At 58.7% G+C, this 19,187-nt stretch overlaps 1 long non-coding RNA gene across 2 annotated transcripts; it reads left to right on the top strand.

Moving 5' to 3' along the window:
* Nucleotides 1-3,396: 3,396 nt before the first annotated feature.
* LOC102744648 (uncharacterized) lies at nt 3,397-17,724 on the top strand. Of its 2 annotated transcripts, none has more exons than XR_014140887.1 (3): nt 3,397-3,730; nt 8,883-8,989; nt 12,046-17,724. It is a non-coding gene; the product is annotated as an uncharacterized LOC102744648 (long non-coding RNA). The 2 variants fall into 2 exon arrangements; XR_434423.2 differs by lacking the exon at nt 3,397-3,730 and adding an exon at nt 8,272-8,411.
* The last annotated feature ends 1,463 nt before the right edge of the window (nt 17,725-19,187 follow it).

Raw genomic sequence — 19,187 nt, 5'->3', positions numbered from 1 at the left:
CTTGGTTTTCCAGCAGGTGGCTGGGTCCTGGGGAGCGAAGCCAGTGTGTGTGTGTGTGTGTGTGTGTGTGTGTGTGTGTGTGTGTGTGTGTGTTTGCAAGCAAGTGCATATTTGTGCCTTGAGGACTCTGGGGCCCAGGAAGAGGGAGATTTACCGGAGCATTTCCCTTTGTTGGCAGGCCTTGCCCAGGTCTGCAGAAATGACCTGGATTCTCCAGCCCTCTGAGCCTGTTGGCCTGAACAGGGCTATGGACTGCCCTGACTGAGGGCTAAGTGTGTGCCACGCAGCAGGCTGGGCACTTACCCACATTACCCCACAGCTCTGGGAGCTGAGGCCCACTCCAGATATTAGCGGAGAGTCCAAGAGGGAAAAGCCCCCATCGGACGCCTGGCCAGATGTGAACCCAAGCAGCCTGTCACTGCTGTAGATGGATCGTTGTCTGCCCTCCCCCCTTCCCCCCTCTGCCGCCACCCTCTTTCCAGCTCCCAGCATCTCCTGACACTGCCCAGAGTTACCTGCTGTAGCAGCCAGCAGCCCTGGACACAGCAAGGGCCAAAGACTTCTTTCTAGGGGTCTGGCTCAAACCCCAGCCCATCAGTGATCAGAAGCTGGGCCTGGCCCCGGTTGGGGCATCTCCACTGCAGCCCTAGTTCCCACTGTGCAGCCCAGCCCCTCGGCCAAGGCAGGCTGGGTGGCAATGGGTCCTTCCAAGAGTGGAGGGTCCAGCCCTGTCCCTGCAACTTCCAACCTAAGGAGGATGAAGGCCAGTGGCTTTGGGCTCCCCTCACTTCTGGTCCAGCCCAGGAGAGCTTCCTGGAGGCAGGTGCCAGCAGGCTTTGGCCAGGATGGCAGCAGTGAGTTCAGCGAGGGCCCCTGGCACAGTGACTGCCCTGCTGGAAGGTGCTTCTCCCATCCCACTGGATGGAGGCCCTTGTGTCTGCTTCCACTCTGGCAAGATCCGCATATATGAAATGCTCCCTGTTTCTTGCTCCCCCTTATGGGGCAGGCTCTTCCCTGAGGCCTCACTGAGGGGATGACAGGATGTGGGGTTTCTCTTCCCACTGCACTGCTGGCTGGACCTGGCTTCTCCTGGGGGCCCCTCCACATCCTGCTTCACCCTGACTCCTGCTCTGAGTGGTGCTCAGTTGCCCGGGGAGGGGGGGTGAGGAGGAGCCTGGCCCCAGGCTCCAGGGATTTCAGGGAACAGAGCTGGGCCTGACCAGTGTGGCCCTGCGGCTGGGGCAAGGGTTCTGCCTGGGGCCAGGACACGTGTCCTGGCTCCGTGGCCTCCCCACGGCCCAGCCGTCTGGCCGGTCTCCAGCCAAGCAGCAGGGGCTGCGGCAGCTGGGGGAGGAGGCAAGGCCTGCAGCCCCCCTGGGTTGCTGGCAGTTCCAGGGCAAAGGGCGAGAGGGCTGTGGCCAGAGTGGGGAAGCAGGGCAGGGAGCAGCTTAAGATGAGGGCCCAGTGGATGACCGCGGGGCTTGAGCTCTAGGGCCTGGCCCCTTTCTCGGGTGCCCCTTCCAGGAGACAAAATGAAAGCATTAGAGAGAGGAGAGGCCGGGAGGCAGAAATGGGGAAGGGGCTGAAACAACCCACGGCCAAGGCAGGGAAAGGAAGAGGAACAGAGAAAGAGAGCAGCAGAAGAGCCGCCTGGCAAGAGCTCCTACCCAGCTGGTCCCGCTGCTGGTGTAGAAGGCAGAGGCCCAGGGGTCAGGCAGGACCTTGGAGGTGGGGTTCCCTACGTATTACCCCTACTCCCTGCCCACACAGAGGGCCCCTACCTTCCCCACCCTAGAGCTCACAGCAGATAGTGATCTGAGAGCGTGTCATGTTTGTGCTGTGTGTAAGCATGTGCGTGTGTGTCCTCGTGTAAGAACGGTACATACCGTGTCTGAAGCCCCCTGCCTCTGGGACTCACGACTGCCACTGTAGACGCAGCTGGACACCAGGACGAGGCCCTTCCCCGAGCCCAGCTCCATGAGGCCCATGAGGCCAGCCCTCCTTGGGGGCCCTAGGGAGCTTCAGTGGGGCTGAGTCTCTGCTCCTCCAGAGGCCCAGGTGTCCTGCCCACCCTATGGTGGAGCAGAGGAGGCGACCCCTTCTCCTCGGGTCATCCTCGCCCAGTGGTCCTTGGGCTCCCGGGAACCACGCAGTCCCAGGTAGACAGAGGGCCCAACTGACAGAGACTCCTGACTCACAAGTGTGCAGAACCAGCTCCAGGCCTCCGCAGGGGGCAGACACTCAAAGGGCTCCCACAGTGGGCCACAGAATGTTTCTTGCATGCAAAACTCAGTGTGTGTGTGTGTGTGTGTGCACATGCAAGCACAAACATTCACATTCGCCCCCTTGTTGGTGAGGTCTGGCCTGTCCGCCTCAACCATTTACCTACCATCTCCTCATCCAAAACCCTCAGTGGCTCCCCAGGGCCCAAGCTCTCTGCCTGACACCACCTGGCCTGGCCCAGCCCTTCCCCCCCTTCCCCCCCCACCCCCACACTCACTAACTCCGCCCTTGAGCCCCTCACTGCAGCCAGGCTGGCTTCCGTACCAGACCTGTTTTTCAATTTTTCATTCCCGTTTTCTGTGCCCATGTGAGCAGTGTGTGTACCTGCTGCTACTGTGTGTGTGTGTGTGTGTGTGTGTGATCTTCTTTCTGTGGTCTGAGTACAGTGTGATAAAGTGTGAATGAAGGAAAAAACTCATCGAGTGCCGCTTGGAGCAGGAAAGGCACGTAACAGCTCTTGTAATGGAAAAGCCCGGGGTGGTACCAGCTTCAAGCACTGCTCGATCCCACTTGTGGAAATCCATGCTCATGTATCAGCTCTGCTTTCCCTTCTGTCCCTTTGCCTTCCCTGAAGGCTCCCAACAAAGTAACCACAAGGCTCACATTCCCCTGCATTGCCACTTAGGAAAAAGAAAACCATTTTTCCCCGGTATTTCCAGCAAAAGTCTCAGGGCTGACATCCATTGGCTGTGCCCAGGGGCACATGACCCACTTCCAGAGAGGGAGAGGGCTGGTTCCCCAAAGGAACACCAGGACGGCCCCAGAGGAAGGAAGTGGAGGCTCGGCAGCCAGGAACGCGGGGGCCCACCCGATGACTGTCCATGAGTCCCTGGGGTGGGCTGGGACGTGTGTTGTTCCTGTCCTCGGTCACCCCAAATGGGGTCCAGAATCCTGGAGCCAGCAAGCCCTGGATAACTGTACCATTTTTTTAAATTGTACAGATGGGGAAACTGAGACCCAGAGAGTCAGGGCACTGGCTAAGGGTCACACAGCCAGTTAGGGCAGAGGTGGAGCTAGAACATGGACTTTTTTTTTTTTTTTTAAAGATTTATTTATTTGACAGAGAGAGAGACAGTGAGAGAGGGAACACAAGCAGGGGGAGTGGGAGAGGGAGAAGCAGGCCTCCCGCTGAGCAGGGAGCCCGATGCTGGGCTTGATCCCAGGACCCTGGGATCATGACCTGAGCCGAAGGAAGACGCTTAACGACTGAGCCATCCAGGCGCCCCTAGAATATGGACCTTTGACGGGTGATCCTGACCCCTTAGCTGGCCTGCCCCCCAGAGTCTGACCCATCACACATATCCCAGACTTCAGAGTCTACAAGAGTGACAGCAAGTCCCACTCCAGCCACAGAGGTTCAGCATCCATGTGGTGCGCTGAGCCCCCAGATGACACACTCCATCGCGAACCCCCATCCAAGAAGAGGTGCTGGCGCCCAAGCCTGGAGGTGGGAGACGCGTACAGAGGGACTTGGGGCTGGGGTGGGAATGGAGATAGGCTGAGCCGGGGCAGGCCTCCGAGAGGCCCAAACGTCCAGACCACTGGTCATTGCTCCAGCTCCGCAATGAGGAGGGGGGAGGAGGCCTGGACCACAAGGCCAGAAAAGGTCAAGGGGCAGAGAGGCCATGAGGGGCCCAGCGGGCTCCAGCAGGCTGCAGGACGCTTGGCCAGAAAGGCCTGTTTACTCAGAGGCCCATGAGGTCAAGGCCCAGGCCCAGGGTTAATTATTAACGGCCTTGTGGCTGCCCAGCGTGGTGTGGCCAGAGCCCGGAGCCCCGGTACCGCCCCCCGCCGCTGCCGCCCCAGAGCGCTTCCTTGGCCTGGGTTTCCCAAAGCACTGACTCCCTGCAGCCCCCAGGGACTCTTGTACCCTCCTCCCCAACTCAAGGCAGGCCTGTGCCCGAATCCTGGGGGCCCCCTGAAGCGGGCAAAGTGGGGACCCCCAAGGTTCCTGTTCATCTCCCACAGCCCAGCTTCTGGGTTACCACGCGCCACAGGGTCGGGGTGGGGGGGAGGGCAGAGGAAACCTCTTTCAGAAGGAGGATCAAACTGGACATGAGCAGTCAGGGGGAAGCCTGTTTTTCTGGCAGGGGACAGACTTGGCAGCAGTGCCCTTGGGGACAGGCACCCTAGGCCCAAGCTCATGGGGGCCCCGGACTTGAGGTTCTCTGGGGACCCCCGTGGGCACCCTGCTCAGGGACAGCTGAGTTCCGCGTCATGGGCCTGGTTCCCACCACCTCCCAGGAGAGCAGGCCCACCAGCTCCCGTGCCCTGGGGAGAGCTCCGGCCCTGTCCCGGGAGCTGGTGCTGACAGACGGGCTGTAGCGCATTAGCAGGCTTGGGCTGCAAATCCCCACTTTGTCCTGCAGATTAGGCTCTCACCGCAGGCGGGCTGGCTGCCCACCTTCTCCAGCCTCCTGCGTGCCGCCCGCTCAGCATCCCGGGCCCCCGGGGCAGCCTCGCCCTCAGCCTGACCCGAGCCGGGGCCTCCGGGATGGGGGAAGGCTGGGGGTGTTGGGTTCAGGGGCTCCTCAAGGGGACGGGGCTGAGGGCCCGGTGCGGACTCCACCAGTCCACATGGCCCAGGACTCTGCATTTCTCACGAGCACCTGCTGGGTCCTCGTGGAAGAGCCCGGGCTTCAGATGGCCTCCGCAGGACGGAGCTCTCCTCGGACTTTTCACTCACTCTTAGACTGACACTGTCAGCCCGGAAGATTTTCACGTTATCTGTTGAGGCTTTGGGGGGATGGGGCCCGTGGACGGGTAAAGGGCAGGAAGGACCAGATAACCTGGGCTGGTCCGGTGGGGGAAGAGGGGCAGCCGGTGCCTGGGGAGGTTGGAGGACAACCTTCGCTTAAGCCTCGATCTCTGCGGGGAGTGCTGGCCTCCCCTTCACAGCTATAAAGGGGGCTCCAGGCCCAGCCCCCCACCCCCCAGCCGAGAGCTACGTGGGAAGGGCTTCAGGGCATGGCCTGTGGGTTTGCTCATGGGGACAGCATTTCTGTCTGGCCTCTGGAAGCCCAGCCTAGGCAGGTACGTGGCGTGGTGGCCTTGGACGCCATGGGGCACAACCCAGGCCCTTCAGCGTCCACTTAGGACCCGACTGTTCCCTTTTCAAGGCACCACTTCTACCCAACCAGGAAATCCTGAAAGAAGGCTGCCCATCCCTCCCTGAGTCAACACTTGCTGCGAAGGAGGGGAAGGAGGGGCGGGGAGCAGGAAAACAGGCCATGGGACTCTGCTCCAGGAGTGCAGGCCACACGCGCACACACACTCACCAGCACAGATAATGCACACAGGTGTGCGCACATGCACACACACGGGCAGATGCACACACACATACTCACGGCCCCCCCACGCCGCTCACGGTCACACGCACGCACACGTTCAGGCACAGATGCGCACACACACAAGCACACACCTTGTCAGCACGCACACACACACGTATGCATTCAGAGTCACACACGACCACACGGACCCATGCACACCCAGGCCTTCCTGCCCCCAGGAGCCACTCTGAAGCCCCCACCCGGGCTCGCAGACACAGACCCACCTGCACGCACACTGTCGGCGCCCTCCCCCTTCGGCACCAGCGAAGCCGCGCCCAGGAGCCTACTCCCGGCACCCCCAGAAGCCCGAGACCAGGAGTGGGTACTCAAAGCTCATGCAAGGTTCTGTCTTCGGGGCCACATGCTGCCCAGGGTGGCCTGGGGCCCCTGGAAAACGGGGGCCAGGAGAAGGAGAGGAAGCAGCTGACTGTGGAGGGGTAAAGGGCTGGGGTTGGAGGTGCGGGGGGCCCTGCTGCCGGGGGGGGGGTTTGGGGGCACTGGACCCAAGGCAGATGCCCATTTCCTATAGATCTGCAAGGCTAGACAGACCCTGTGGCCCGGGGCTGGGGCTACGCACCGTGGGCCCTCAATACGGAGTGGTTAGATGACAGAGCAATGGCCTGGTGAGGGTGAGAAGCGCTCTGTCCCCAGGCTGGCGGGGCCCAGGGAGGTCCCTGCCACCCTGCGCCCGCCTCGCCTTCTCGTAGCTGAGAGCCGGGCCCAGGTGAGCCAGCCTGCCTGTGGTTCCAACCTCCGGGAGGTGGGCAGGCAGCCCCGGGACGTGCCCACACATGGCTCCCCCGCGGCCGCACGCCAAGCCAACGCCAGAGTCAGGCCAAGAGCAGCTGTCTCAGGGCCTGCCCACCGCCCACGGCCTGCCCAGCCTTCCGCGCCTGCTCCGGCAGGAGACCCAGCCCTTGTCTCCCCGGCAGGACCCAGACTCCCGTCCATCCGCTGCCCTCCCCGGAGCGTCCTGTGGGGTCCCGCGTGGCCTGGCCACCCTCCCCACCTCCACGCCCATCACTCTGCCCCTTTCTCGGGGCTGTCGCTCAATCGGCTTGCTCCTGTTCTGGGACCTGGCACCACGTGCCCTCTGGACCTCTGTGTGGCTGGGCCCTACCGCTACCTCCCTAGGGAGGCTCTCTGGAAGCAGCCCCCAGGCACTGCCCAGGCACACTGCCCTCTGCTACGTAACCAGTTCCTCACGCTCTTCAAAATGGCCCTGCTCTTGGCCTCGTGCGCGTACCCATCATTCTGCTTCTTTGTTAGTTCCACAAGTCGGGAACCATGTCCGTGCCATCCACAGCCTGCACAGGGTCTGCCGGGCAGGTCGCTGGTGGTCCACCAATGTTTGTTGGGTGAATGACTGACTGAGAGGGAAGGCCACCTGTCAGAGGTGGGGGCAGGCCTCTACAAGGCACGTTGGGGCCTCCTGGGGCCCATGGGTTCACTCGCATCATCCAGGCAGGCCCCACTGAGTGGGTTAGGGCTAGGGTTAGGACTCGGACTCACCCCGCTTTGCTCTCCATGAGATTAGGCTTGGCCCTGGCTTCTGTCAGCGGGGACAGAGAGGAGACCCTTGTCTCTAGTTCCTGGACTTACTGTGGTCCCACACTCTGGCAACTCCTACCTCTGCACCTTTGTCTAGAACATTCTGATGCCTGGAATGTTGTCTTCTGGCTGCCCTGACAATCTTTCCATTGCCCTAAGCTACAGCCAGTCCCCCCCCCCACCAGCCCCAAAGCCCCCACACCACACACAACCCTGAGGTGGCACCCTGCTCTCCAGCCAGGCCACACCCTTAGCCTGGCAGTAATGAGTGCCCGTGAGTGGCTTCTAGGCACTCCGTGGGTTTCTCTGGAGGTCCTCACCACCTTGGGCTGCTTGGGGGTTGATGAGGGCCTGGTCAGAAGTCAGGAAGGTGGGGGTTGGGCAAGAGGTCAATGAGACAGGTCAGAGGACAAGGAGTCAGTCAGGTCTAAAGAAGCCCAGAGATGGGAAGGGGTAACTCCAAACCCAAGAGCTAAAGGCTTAGTTAACTGGTGAGTTGGTTAGATAGCAGGTTAGTTAGCCCCCTCCTTTGTTTGCCCCCTTCATTTGTTGAGCATACACCGCATTTGAAGTGGGGGCCCCAAGGAGGACTGACCAGGCCTGTCTCAGGCAGGGTGGGGAAAGCATCCTCGGTTCTCACCCTGGACCACAGGTCCCAGACCGAAGCAGGCTTGCCACCGGGCTTTGTGCAGCCAGGGGGAGGTAACGTTGGTTTTTACATTGTTTTAATGGTGAGAACAAGTCAAAAGAAGGATCATATTTCATGACACGTGAAAATAATGTGAAATTTGTCAGGATGCTTGTGCTCTGTGATGGCAGGTGATGGTCACAACAGTGCCCGAGTGGCCGAGAGTGGGGTGAAGAGCCCTTCAGAAAACGGGGGTGAGGATTTGGGGGGCGGTTACAGTCTGTCACTGGGTGCCATGGCTGTCCCCTTCTCGCTCACTTGTCATCCTTAATTCCCATAAGTAGGAACCGAGCACTTACTCTGTGCCAGGCATGGGGCTGCCCTGATTCCCCAAGACCTGCTCTCAAGGGCCACACACCCAGGGTCACGGAGACCATTGGGGGTGGGGGGAGCAGAGTCCAGAGAGCACAGAGGAGGGACAGGAAACCTGGCCTGGAGTGCATAGAAGCCTCTCTGGGAGGAGTGAAGCCCCAGCGACATCTTAACATTTCAGTAGAAATTTGCTGAGAAGAAAGGAGCAGGGAAAAGCATTGAAGGTGGAAGGAACAACTTTCACAAAGGTGAGAATGACAGGCCTAGACCCGGTGAGGATAGAGGGGAGCCAGGTAATGGGGGGCTTTGGGCAATCAGAGGTCACCCCTCGTCACCAGCCCCACCTCATCCCAGCCTGGGTTTGGCTCCAGGCTGGCAATGGTGCCTGCCAAGGGAAGGATGCCAGGATCTGGCACGAGAGGTGGGGCACCAAGGGCAGAGGAGGGGACATCCTTAGGACCTCACTCTTAGCACCCTGCCCGCCCCCGGGGGGTACCACTGCAACGGGAAGAGGCAGCTGGTGGGTGAGGTGTGGGGGCTCGGCCCAGGAGGGTGGGGGCTGCCGGGGCTGGGGCCACCTGGTCCTGCCCCCAGCCCAGGGGAGTCCAAGGACCAGGCAGGCTGCCATGGGGCGGGGGTGGGGGGGGGGAGTTGGCAACAAAGGCCTATTCTTCAGAGTTTAAAAAAGTCTTAAAACCCGTCCAACTTTCTTTTGTTAGATGCTCCGGGACGTTTCCCCTTTGGAGGCTGCTCGAGATACCTGGCTGATAAAGGGCTGATTTGTGGAGACTTAATTATGGCCCCAAGCCCTCGGTGTAAACAATCGGTGAGTGTTTATTCGACTGCCTCCCCTCAGTGCTAATGCGGAGCACAAACCAGGTGCCGAGTAGTGGGACTTGGTGACCCCGGATTCTTGGGTTCCCTAAGCTGTCTCCCCTGTGGGAGGAAGGCAGTCGGGCCCAGAGTTTGGTGTGCACCCCCGTAGTTTGGCTGCCCAGTTTGGGGTCCTGGCACCATAGACTCCTGACAACTTGCTGCCCACCTGAGAGGGAACAGGATGGTCATCTGGCATTAAAGGGGAAGTCTGCCACATGACAAGTGCTCAGGAAATGCCGGACAGCCGTGCTGGGGAGGTGGCACTGTCCCGACTTTGACCCTGGCCGCAGGCCCTGGGAAGAAGCATCTGGATCCTCAGGTCCATCCCAGGCCAGCTGGATGAGCAGTGAGGTGGTGTGAGTTGAGGTTCTCAGCAGCCCTGCCCACATCTGCCCCCACGCCCCATCCCCAGACCACCCAGGGGTGTTCACGAGGTGCCGAGGCCTGCATATGGCTGTCCTTTTTATAGGCCTTACGTCCCCCGGGGATCAAGGTGGGTCCTAGTTGGCAAGTTTGAGGACTGTCCTGTGTACCTTCCCTGGCACACCCCAGCCTATCCTGCCTCCCACGCCCTGGGCCCTGTGCAAGCCTGGGCCCCACACCCACCTGAGGCACCCCCTAAGAAGTCACCAGGGTCAGGTAAGCTCATTCCCTCACCCTGTGCCCCCAAGGATGGACTCAGGGACTCGGCAAGACACAGCTTAGCTTCATTTAAAGGACAGACTCTGCTCAGGGCACTGGTCGGAAGGAGAGAGAGAGCGGGTCCCTCTAGACATGCACAAAAGCATACTCACCCAGAGAGACCCACACACTCGCAGACACGTGCATATTCCACAGGATCCCACACACACTCCCCAGGGTCTGCACACACCCAGGCACTCCCCAGGCCAGGCCCCCACTGCCGCTCTGCTCCTGGTGGGGCCACGGCTGCGTCTGTGTGAGCAGGTGCACCATGGACCAATGTGGTGCTGCCCATGAGCGCCTGTATCAAGTTCCAGTACGTCCGGGAGGAAGTAGGAAGAAGGAGAGGGCAAGAGATCCTCCTGGTCCTCTGTCTGAGGCAGGAAGGGGATACAGTGGCTGCTCAAGGTCAGTCCAGCAGGATCCAGCCCACCTTGGCCTTGAGCAGCACTCACACCAGAGGCTGCATCCAACGAGCTGGAGAAGTTTGTTCAGGGAGAACTCTGGGAAGGGCCAGCTCACACTTCAGTGGCCGCACCACATCCAGGTGTGCAGAGCCCCTCTTCCCCTCCCTCTCCAGCTATCTCTTGGGCTGGGGTGACCAGCCCCCCCACTGGGCCTCCAACTGAGACCAGCAAGCCATTTTGAACCATGATGAGAAGAGGAAGTTCCTGTGGCCCCAAAACAGAAACAGGAAGCTGGGAGGGGGCATATGGATAGGGAACGGGAAGGGGGGACACAGGCACCCAGCAGATGTGCCCAGAGCACCCCAGCCTTCCTGGGCCCGGCATGCGCAGCCGTGTCTGGGCATCTCTGCCCGACCCCCGCACGGTCATCCTCGTCTGCGCGTAGCTGACATCCACCCAGAGGGAGGATTCACTGAGGTTTTCTCAGATGCTGGCTAATTGTCCACCTGCCTGTGTTCAATTGTCCGTGCCTATCTGGGTCTATTGAGAGGGCTCCGTGCATCCGCTGGAATCTTCCTTGTCCACCCAAGCATTTGTATCTAGCCATGCACCTCTCCCTGGCCCCTGAGTGTTGCCTGGAGGACTCCCTGCAGGGCCGGCCTGACTCTCCTCCACCCACCATGTCCGTGTGATCACCGGACCACTCCCCCGACTGAGCACGCGCCTGTCTGTCTCCCTGGCCGCGAGTCGGGTGACTCCTAGCCCCGGCTCTGTTTCCCCAGCTGCCCTGTCCCCAGCCCTACCCTCACTTGGTAACTGCACGCAGGACTGTCCCAGCCCCCTCAGCAGAGGCAGGAAGCTGGGGCTCTGTCCCATACACACCACTGCCTCGCACTCCCTCCTGGAGCAAGAATGTCTCCTCTGTGCTCTGTGGGGTGGGAAATGGAGTCTCTGAGAAACATGCAGGGGCCCCAGCCCACCGTAGTCCTGAACAGAGGGACGGCAGGGTGTAGAATCACACCAACCACCAGAAATGGGGAGTGTCCTGCCCACACAGGGCCCAGGCTGGGGTGGGTGGGGGTGTGGAAGGCAAGAAAGCAGGGCTCACTCCGAGAGGACACGGCATGTAGTTCCTCCCAGGTCTGGAGGCTCCTGCAGGAAGACTCGGGGGGTGAGTGGGCGGGGGCCGGAGCCAAGGGGCCAGAGAGGCAGATGTCACCAATTTCAGTTCTGCCCCAGCTGGCCTGAGGGCGCTTGGGACTTCCCAGGGTGGAAGGACAAGCTGGGGGGCCAGGCCACTCGGAGGCAGGGCTGGGCTTGAGGACCCCTTCCCCGGCCCAGCTGGGTGCTATCTGCCGGGGAGGCATCGGAAGTTCTAGGGATCCCTGGTGGGCAGGGTGTGCCCCCCTCGGGTCCCTCCTCTCTCCCTGAACCCCCAGAGTACTGCTGCTAGTCAGCTCCAGCCTAAGAGTATGGCAGCAGAAGAATTTCTTGGCCTTTTTGTCCCCACAAAGGAAGGCTTTAAGGGTACCGCTGCCCCAGGGGCATCTGAGAAACATGTCCAGAATGGGAGTGAGAGAGGCCAAGTGGCTACCTCATCAGATGCCACAGCCTGAGGCAGAAACCACAAGAATCCCCCAACATGGCTCATCTTCGAGCTCCTTGAGCTCATCCCTCACAGAAGGAAAGTGGGGAGCAGGTGGGGCAGGCGGATGAAGCCCCTTGCCTCTGCCTCAGCCCTCCCCTCTGGACCCGGCCAGGCAGGCGGTCAGCACCAGATCCAGCAGGGAACTGGGCCCCCAGGCGGGGAGCGCATCTGACTGGACCATGTTCTTGGGAGATCAGTTGTGAAACTTGCTTCAAACCCCCAAACCACAAAAACGGCCGATTTTCCCAGCCCTGTTCTCACGTTTCTCAGATCAGCCGAGGACTCTTCAGCATTTCCATCCAAGAGACGCCCGGCCAGTCGCCAGCCCCCTGTGGGGGGACAAGAAAATGGTGCAAGGAGACTTGAGCGCCATGGAAACCCCTCCCACGTTCACGGGAAGCACGCGGCGCTCACCAGGGTGTCTGTAAACGTGGGGTCCGGGGAAAGGGCAAGGCGTGGGCCTGATCACAAAAGCTGGAAATCAGGACAGAGGGACCCTAGAAGCTGCTAGGGCTGCCTTGGAAGGAATATTCGAGAACACCTTTCACAGGGGAAGACAGTACCTGGCTGGTGGAGGGTCAGAAGCCAGGGAACTGGGCAAACGCCCTTCAGTTTCAAAAAAGGTCACAGAGGCGTCCCCTCATGTCTTCCCCCTGGTGCCTGGCGGACAGCGGGCGCACCGGGCCCTGGTTCTCCTCGTCCGGGGGCCAGTGAGAGCAGAAAAGCAGGCTCTTGCCAAGCGAACACTGGTCAGGGGACCCCCAGAGATGAACAGAACCCCAAGGAGGGACTCCCTGCTTTTCTCAGCTGGGTGGTAATGACAATAAAAACCATCTTAGAAAAAGAGAAGCTGTTGGCAGGTGCTTGGGATGACAAGCTGCCTCAAAGCTTCCGAGCCCCATTCCCGCTGCCAGAAAAGCAGGCCACCTCGCCTGTCTTGCCCGGCCGGACGCCCGTCCACCTGCCCCCGGATGGAGCCAGGTGAGGCCCCTCCGTGTGCCGCCCGTGGGCCCTGCCCCGCCGCCCGCCTGCCTCCCGTCCTCACCAGCCACTCTGCCTGAGGGCCTGTCCTCTCCAGAGCCCGCTGTCCTCACCCTCCCCAGGCCCTGCTCCTCGCCCTCGTCAGCCACCATGGCTGCCTGTGCCCAGCCGGAACCTCTCTGTGGCTGGGACAGAAACCCTGACTCACATTCACTTTGGCGGCGATTCCAGAAGCCAGAGGTTGCTGGGAAAGACAGCCGGCTTTATGGTGCCTGCTCGTCCGGCCCGTCCCCTGAGCTATCGCGTTTCTTTCAAATGTCATACAAGGGGTGTCGGACGCGGCACCGCTGTGCCCGGCCTCGTGCGAGCTGCTGCTGTCCGTGGCACCCGGTGTTGGGCCCGGAAGCCACTTCCCGCTGGAGAATCCTGCCCGGGAGCCTGGGAGCTGGGACTAGTTCTCCGAGGCCAAGGCCAGGGCAACCGAGGCCGGGAGGCCAGCACTGACAGTGGATCCTACCTGAGGGCCAGGGGTGGGCGCCCACCAGCTGGTGAGGTACCCGGGAGACAGCAGGTGTGCGTGCGTGTGTGTGTGTGCGTGTGTGTGTGCGCACATCTTCCTGTCTGTGAGTCTGCCTGAGCGTCTATGTGAGAGTTTCTGTGCATGGTCTGCAGATAGGTTTGTGTGTTTCTGTGTGCACACCTGGGTGTCCATGTCTCTGAGTGTGTCTAGCGTGGCCAGGTCCAGGCCAGATACTGGACAGGTGGCGGAGGCCGTGGTTTCAGCCTCATTGCCCACAGTCTGGAGGGAGCTGGCCGGGGAGCACGGAGTCCCTCCCGGAAGAGTGTAGTCTCTGCGGGGACAGGAAAACCTGAGCGGTGAGGGCAGAGCATGAGGGGCCAGGGCCCCGGAGACAAGGGACCTGATGGGGGACCCTCGATGCTCTGAGGAGGTAACATGAAAGCTGGATGAGCAGAGGTGTGTGCGTGTCAGCCAGGTGGGAGGCAGGAGAAATTTTTCCAGGCAGAGGGAACAGCATGTGCAGAAGCTGGAGCGATAAGGGGTAGTAAGGAGACCTCGGTCACAGGATAATGACAGCTGAGGGGCCGAGGGGCGGTGGCAGGAGCTAGACACACAGGCCTGGAGGCCACAGTGACAACGGTGGGCCGGTCCTCGGAACCTCCAGACGGCTTGGTTAGGAAAATGGCCAGTTCCGTGGCTGTTTAACGGGGACCCTTGGTCTGCTGAGAACAGGGCTGCAGGGTGCCCGGGATGAGGCCCGAGCAGAGCAGTCACCCAGTGAGGAGTGACAGCAACCAGTGCCCAGGGATGGGCTTGCAAAGGCAAGGCAAGGATGAGGTACAAAGCTTGGTGATGGGTGAGGTATGTGAGCCAGCGTCCAAGAGGCTCCCCTGTGTGTGCATGCCTGTGAGTGTGTGTGCACAAGTGTGAGTGTGCACACGCCTGCAGAGGGCTGAGGGCCAGGCCCTCGCCTCATGCCTGTGTCCCCACAGCCTTATAGCGGAGCGGACATGACAGTGACGGTAAGAAGGGCCCGGTGTTGCAACTGCATTTCCTCTCGAACCCAGGGCCACCAGAGATTAGCTGAGAGCCCTGTGTGTACTGGGTGATAACACCCCCACTCCCCCGTTTCCTAATCTCTGATTCATTTCCAACTGATAACAGGATGAGGGCCCATGGGCAGCTAAGAAATGCCCCAGCAGGGTCCTGCCAAGCGTGGAGCCCAGCCGCCTGCGGGGGGTGGGGGGGGTGGGGGGGTCTGAACCACAAAGACAGGAAGATCAGGGACAGGGTGAGCGTGGGGGGAGACAGGGCAGAGGGACAGGAGAGCCGGAGAGACAGGGAGACAGGGAGACAGAAACAGATACAGAAGAGCCGGGGTCAGGGTAGGGTGATGAGGAAGAAAGATAAGGAGGGAGAGAAACACGGACAGCAACAGCCAGACGGACAGATGTATAAATATAGAGAGAGGAGTTGAGGGTCCCGGGGCTGGAGGAACTTAGTGAAGAGAAAGAAAAACAGAAGAGACAGTGTGAGAGACAGAGAAACAGGGAAGAGGTGACCCAAGGTCCAGAGAGAAGGGGAGAGTAAAAGGAGGGGGCAAAGGTAGAACGAGAACATGGGGGCTGGGGGGGGGAGAGCTGGGCTGACCTGGCCCTCCCTGAGCACAACCCAGGCCTGAGCACAGTGGGGCAGGGCAGGGTGCTGGTCTTGCTGACTTGACCCTGCCAGGCACAGGCCGCAGCTGGGACCTGGGAGGCAGGAGCAGTAGCTCTCTCCCCTACACCCCACCACATCCCCTCCCTCACCTTCCAGGGAGCCCCGTCCTCTGAGACCCTCAGGAAGAGAGGAGGAGCATGCTGGGGCTGTAGGCTGCACAGCTGGGGAGTTGATGAAGCTATGCTCCCGTCTGTGGGGCTCAGCCAGGATGAAAGGGACAGGGTAACCCCCATGCCCAGCGTTTATTTGTATCCTGATGGGGTCTGGTGGGTCCGGAGTGAAGCTGGAAAGTCAAGGTGGGGTGGACGGGACTCAATCCAGAGGAAGATGGCAGGGACTAGCAAGCAGGGGACTAGCAGCCCTCCTTGCTGAGCCTGGTGGGAAGCCAGTCGCCCCTCTGTTCCCCTCCCAGACCAGGCACTCCTCTGGGCTCAGCACCTGGGCTCATGCTCTGCAATGCTCAGAGGAAGGAAGGTGGCCTCCAGGGACTGTGGAGTCCTGGCCATGTCTCTCGAAACTCGGCCCCTGTGCTAGTCCCCTCCCTAACAAGGGACAGAAGGTACAGACAAGTGCCCACTTGAGGGGCACGAGGGCCACAGAGCAGGCTCCTGGGCTCAGGCCTTCCTTCTGGGAAGGATGGGGTCCCCCAGAGCCACCAGACCGGGGGCGGACAGCTTCCCAGAGCAGAAGGGGCAGTGGGCCTCCCCTCAGCATCTAGAGCCAGGCAGAAAGAATGGGTGTGTGGACAGGACGGGCAGCGTCTAGAGATAATGAGAGGCAGGGAGCAAATCACCAAGTCCCGGTGGGCAGAAAGGAGCTCTGGGAGGCTCCCCAACAGGGGGTCCACGATCCCATGGTGTTTCAGGAAGTCCCTCCATCCCCAGGACCCCCAGCCCAGACGGGTGAAGGACAATAGCAGACCGTGCCCCCGCCCGGGTCCTCCTCGCCTGCCCGGGGCCTACGGCCCAGGGAAGGCTCACCTCGCCTCCTCCCGGGGTAGGGCAGCCACCCCTCTGATTTGCCGTGCCCGCCCTGATGCCCCGACTGCAGCGACCACAGGAAGTGCTGCCCCAGCTCAGCACTTCCCTTTTCTGAAATCTGCCCCCAGCAGCCTGGTGGCCAGGGAAGGCAGACTTCCCGCTGCCCCCACCCCGGGGCTCTTTCCACCAGTCACAAGTGGTTTGTTCCTGAGCTTCCCTGGGCAGAGGTGACCTTCTTGCCTCAACCACAGATCAGTTATTTATCAGAACAGGAAAGATGGCACCAGAGATATATCCTTACCCACCCCAGGAGGGCCTGGCCTGCTCCAACGACCGCACGCCTGCTCCCCACATCACACGGGGCCTGCTCCCCACATCACACTGGGAAGTGTGGCCAGCGCGTGCAGGCTGCATGGAGGAGGGAGCCAAGCGGGAGGCCTCGGGGGCAGGTAGGGCACAGTGTGTGATGGACCCCAGCTCCAGGTCCAGGGGAGGTCTGTGTGTGAGCTGGGAGCAGTCTGGGCCTCTGGTGCCCTTCAGGTCCCATAAGACCCACCCCCTCCACAGATGCATTCTCAGCCTGTGGCGGGCCCTAGGGCTCCTCTGTCCCCCCAGCTGGGAATACCTTGGGCCCTGGGTCTCAGGCTGCTCCCCTGCCCCTTCATCCCGTAGCGAATACAGGGCTCATCCCCCGAGGATTCGGGATCCACTTGTGAGAAAGGGTGGAAGAAGCTTTCAAGTTTCTTCAACAGCAGTACTATTGACGTTCTAGGCTGGATAACTGATTCGGTGTGGTTAGGGTTGCTCCAGGCATTAGAGAATCTTTAGTGCCAACACCGGCCTCTATTCACTAAATGGCAGGAATATTCCCCTGCCACCACCACCAACACCGGTCACAATAATCAAAATTGTCTTCGGACGTTGCCAAATATTCCCTGGGAGGACAAAATTGTCCCACGTCAAGAACCACTGATCTAGGTACAATGGAAGGCCCAGGCTGCCCCGTGGGTAGAAAGTGTCAGGGCTCAACTGGCCTGTCTTATAGTTTTGTGCTAGAAGGTCATGGGCTGAAGCGACAGTAACTGGTCAGAGTCTGGGGTTCTTGGAAGCTGGAGGGTGTGTCTGAGGAATCTGTGCTTCAGGGCTCCCTCTGGGGTTCTGGGCATAATCGTGCCAAAGAAACAGGGGCTGGAAAGGGGAGCCCCTGGGACTGGAAAGGAGGTGGTGAAGCTGGGAGGTTTCATTGAAGGGGAGGTCAAGATGTACTACGGGGGGGGTGGTATGAACTGAGTTGCCTCAGGGCCATGGGCCATTTAGAGGGTAGGACAGAAAGACTGGGAGAGACTTCAGAATCAGGGCAGGAGACGAGGATAGGATACGTGTCCTGGACTCCCTGAGGTGGTGAGCTGGAGCTGACCCCCTTCCATAAAGCCCAGGGCTGAAAAGACTGTCCCATGCAAAGGGGACTTGCAAAGCTGACCCAAGAAAGTGTAATGAAGCTTTCCATCCTCTGGGGTGGGAAAAAGTCGTCACTTTTGAGAAACCAAAACCCTAGCCAGAGCCATGAATAAAGGTGGGATTCAAATCATGCAATCCAGGCCTTCTAGAACCCCAAATCTAGAAAATAACATAAAAAATGATGTAGGACCATAAAGAAACTTACTTCCACTGACTTTGTATGGGCACTTCCACAGCCCAGGAAAATGACCATGGTGGTGGTGGGGGGGGAATTAGTCCCAATAAAGATGAGCTCACAATAAAAAGAAGTCATGAATGACCCAAAAAAGCAAATCGCTATGTCAGCAGGAGATCTTAGATCTAAAGATATTAGTACAATTTGAAAAAGACTACGTAATACATATATTTTAAATTATCAAGGAGACAGAAGAGGGAGTAGGAAACATAATAAAAGTATTACCTAAAAATAAAGGGCAGCTAGATTTCTAAGGAAATTAAATAGTCATCGAAGTGTAAAATAAAAACTCAGTGGATGGATTCATCACAAACTAGTTGTGGTGGGGGAGGGGATTGGAAAACTGGGACAGTACGTCTGAGGAAATGTCATGAAATGCAGCACAGAGACATAAAAACAAAGGAAAATGAGACTGTAAGGCTCTTGGAGGAAAAAGTCAAATGGTTCAAAAAAGTTCAACATACATACAATAGGAATTCCAGAGGGTGAAAACAGGAAAAATTCAAGATGTAATGATTGAGAAATTTCCAGAACTAAGGAATGAATCTTCACATTGGACCCTAAGAAGGAGAAGTAAAAATAAATTCACACCAGAGTAAAACTACAGAACACTAAAAACAAAAAGGTAATCTTAAAAGTAGAGGCCATACCTCAGAGATATTGTGGTATATTGCAATAAAGCAAATACTGCAATAGAGTGAGTCAAATGACTTTTTTTGGTTTCCCAATTCATATAAAAGTATGTTTACACTGTACTACAGCCTGTTAAGTGTGCAACAGTATTATGTCTTTAAAAATGTACATATCTCAGGGGCACCTGGGTGGCTCAGTTGTTAGGTGTCTGCCTTCAGTTCAGGTCATGCTCTCAGGGTCTTGGGATCGAGCCCCGCATCGGGCTCCCTGCTCGGCGGGAAGCCGGCTTCTCCCTCTCCCACTACCCCCTGCTTGTGTTCCCTCTCTCACTGTGTCTCTCTCTGTCAAATAAATAAATAAAATCTTTAAAAAAAATGGACATATCTTAATTAAGAAAATAATTTACTGCTAAAAAATGTGTACTATCATCTGAGCTTTCAGTAAGTCGTAATCACTGATCACCATAACAAACATAATAATAATGAAAAAGTTTGAAACATTACAAAAATCACCGAAGTGTGACATAAAGATAGACACAAAGTGAGCAAATGCTGTTGGAAAAATGGCACCGACAGGCTCGCTCAACACAGGGTTGCCACAAACCTTCAATTTATTAAAAAAAAAAAAAAACCAACACAGTATCTCCAAAGTGCAGTAAAGTGAAGCACAATAAAATGAGGTACGCTTGCGGATGAGGAAGAAATGAGGGATTATGCCAAAGGAACGACATTTAGACCAACAACAGACTTCTCATCCACAATAATGGATGTCAGCAAACCAGAGAGCGATGTTTTCCAGGTGCTCAAGGAAATCACTTTCCACCAAGAACCCTATACTCCACTAAACTAGAATGGCATAAAGAATTAGATACAAAGAAGTGGGCTTG

This window comes from Leptonychotes weddellii, chromosome 16 (assembly GCF_054177405.1).
Source record: "Leptonychotes weddellii isolate Sample4059 chromosome 16, ASM5417740v2, whole genome shotgun sequence".
NCBI lineage: Eukaryota > Metazoa > Chordata > Mammalia > Carnivora > Phocidae > Leptonychotes > Leptonychotes weddellii.
Note: the sequence above shows the minus strand (reverse complement) of the source record. Positions and strands in the feature narration are given on the sequence as shown.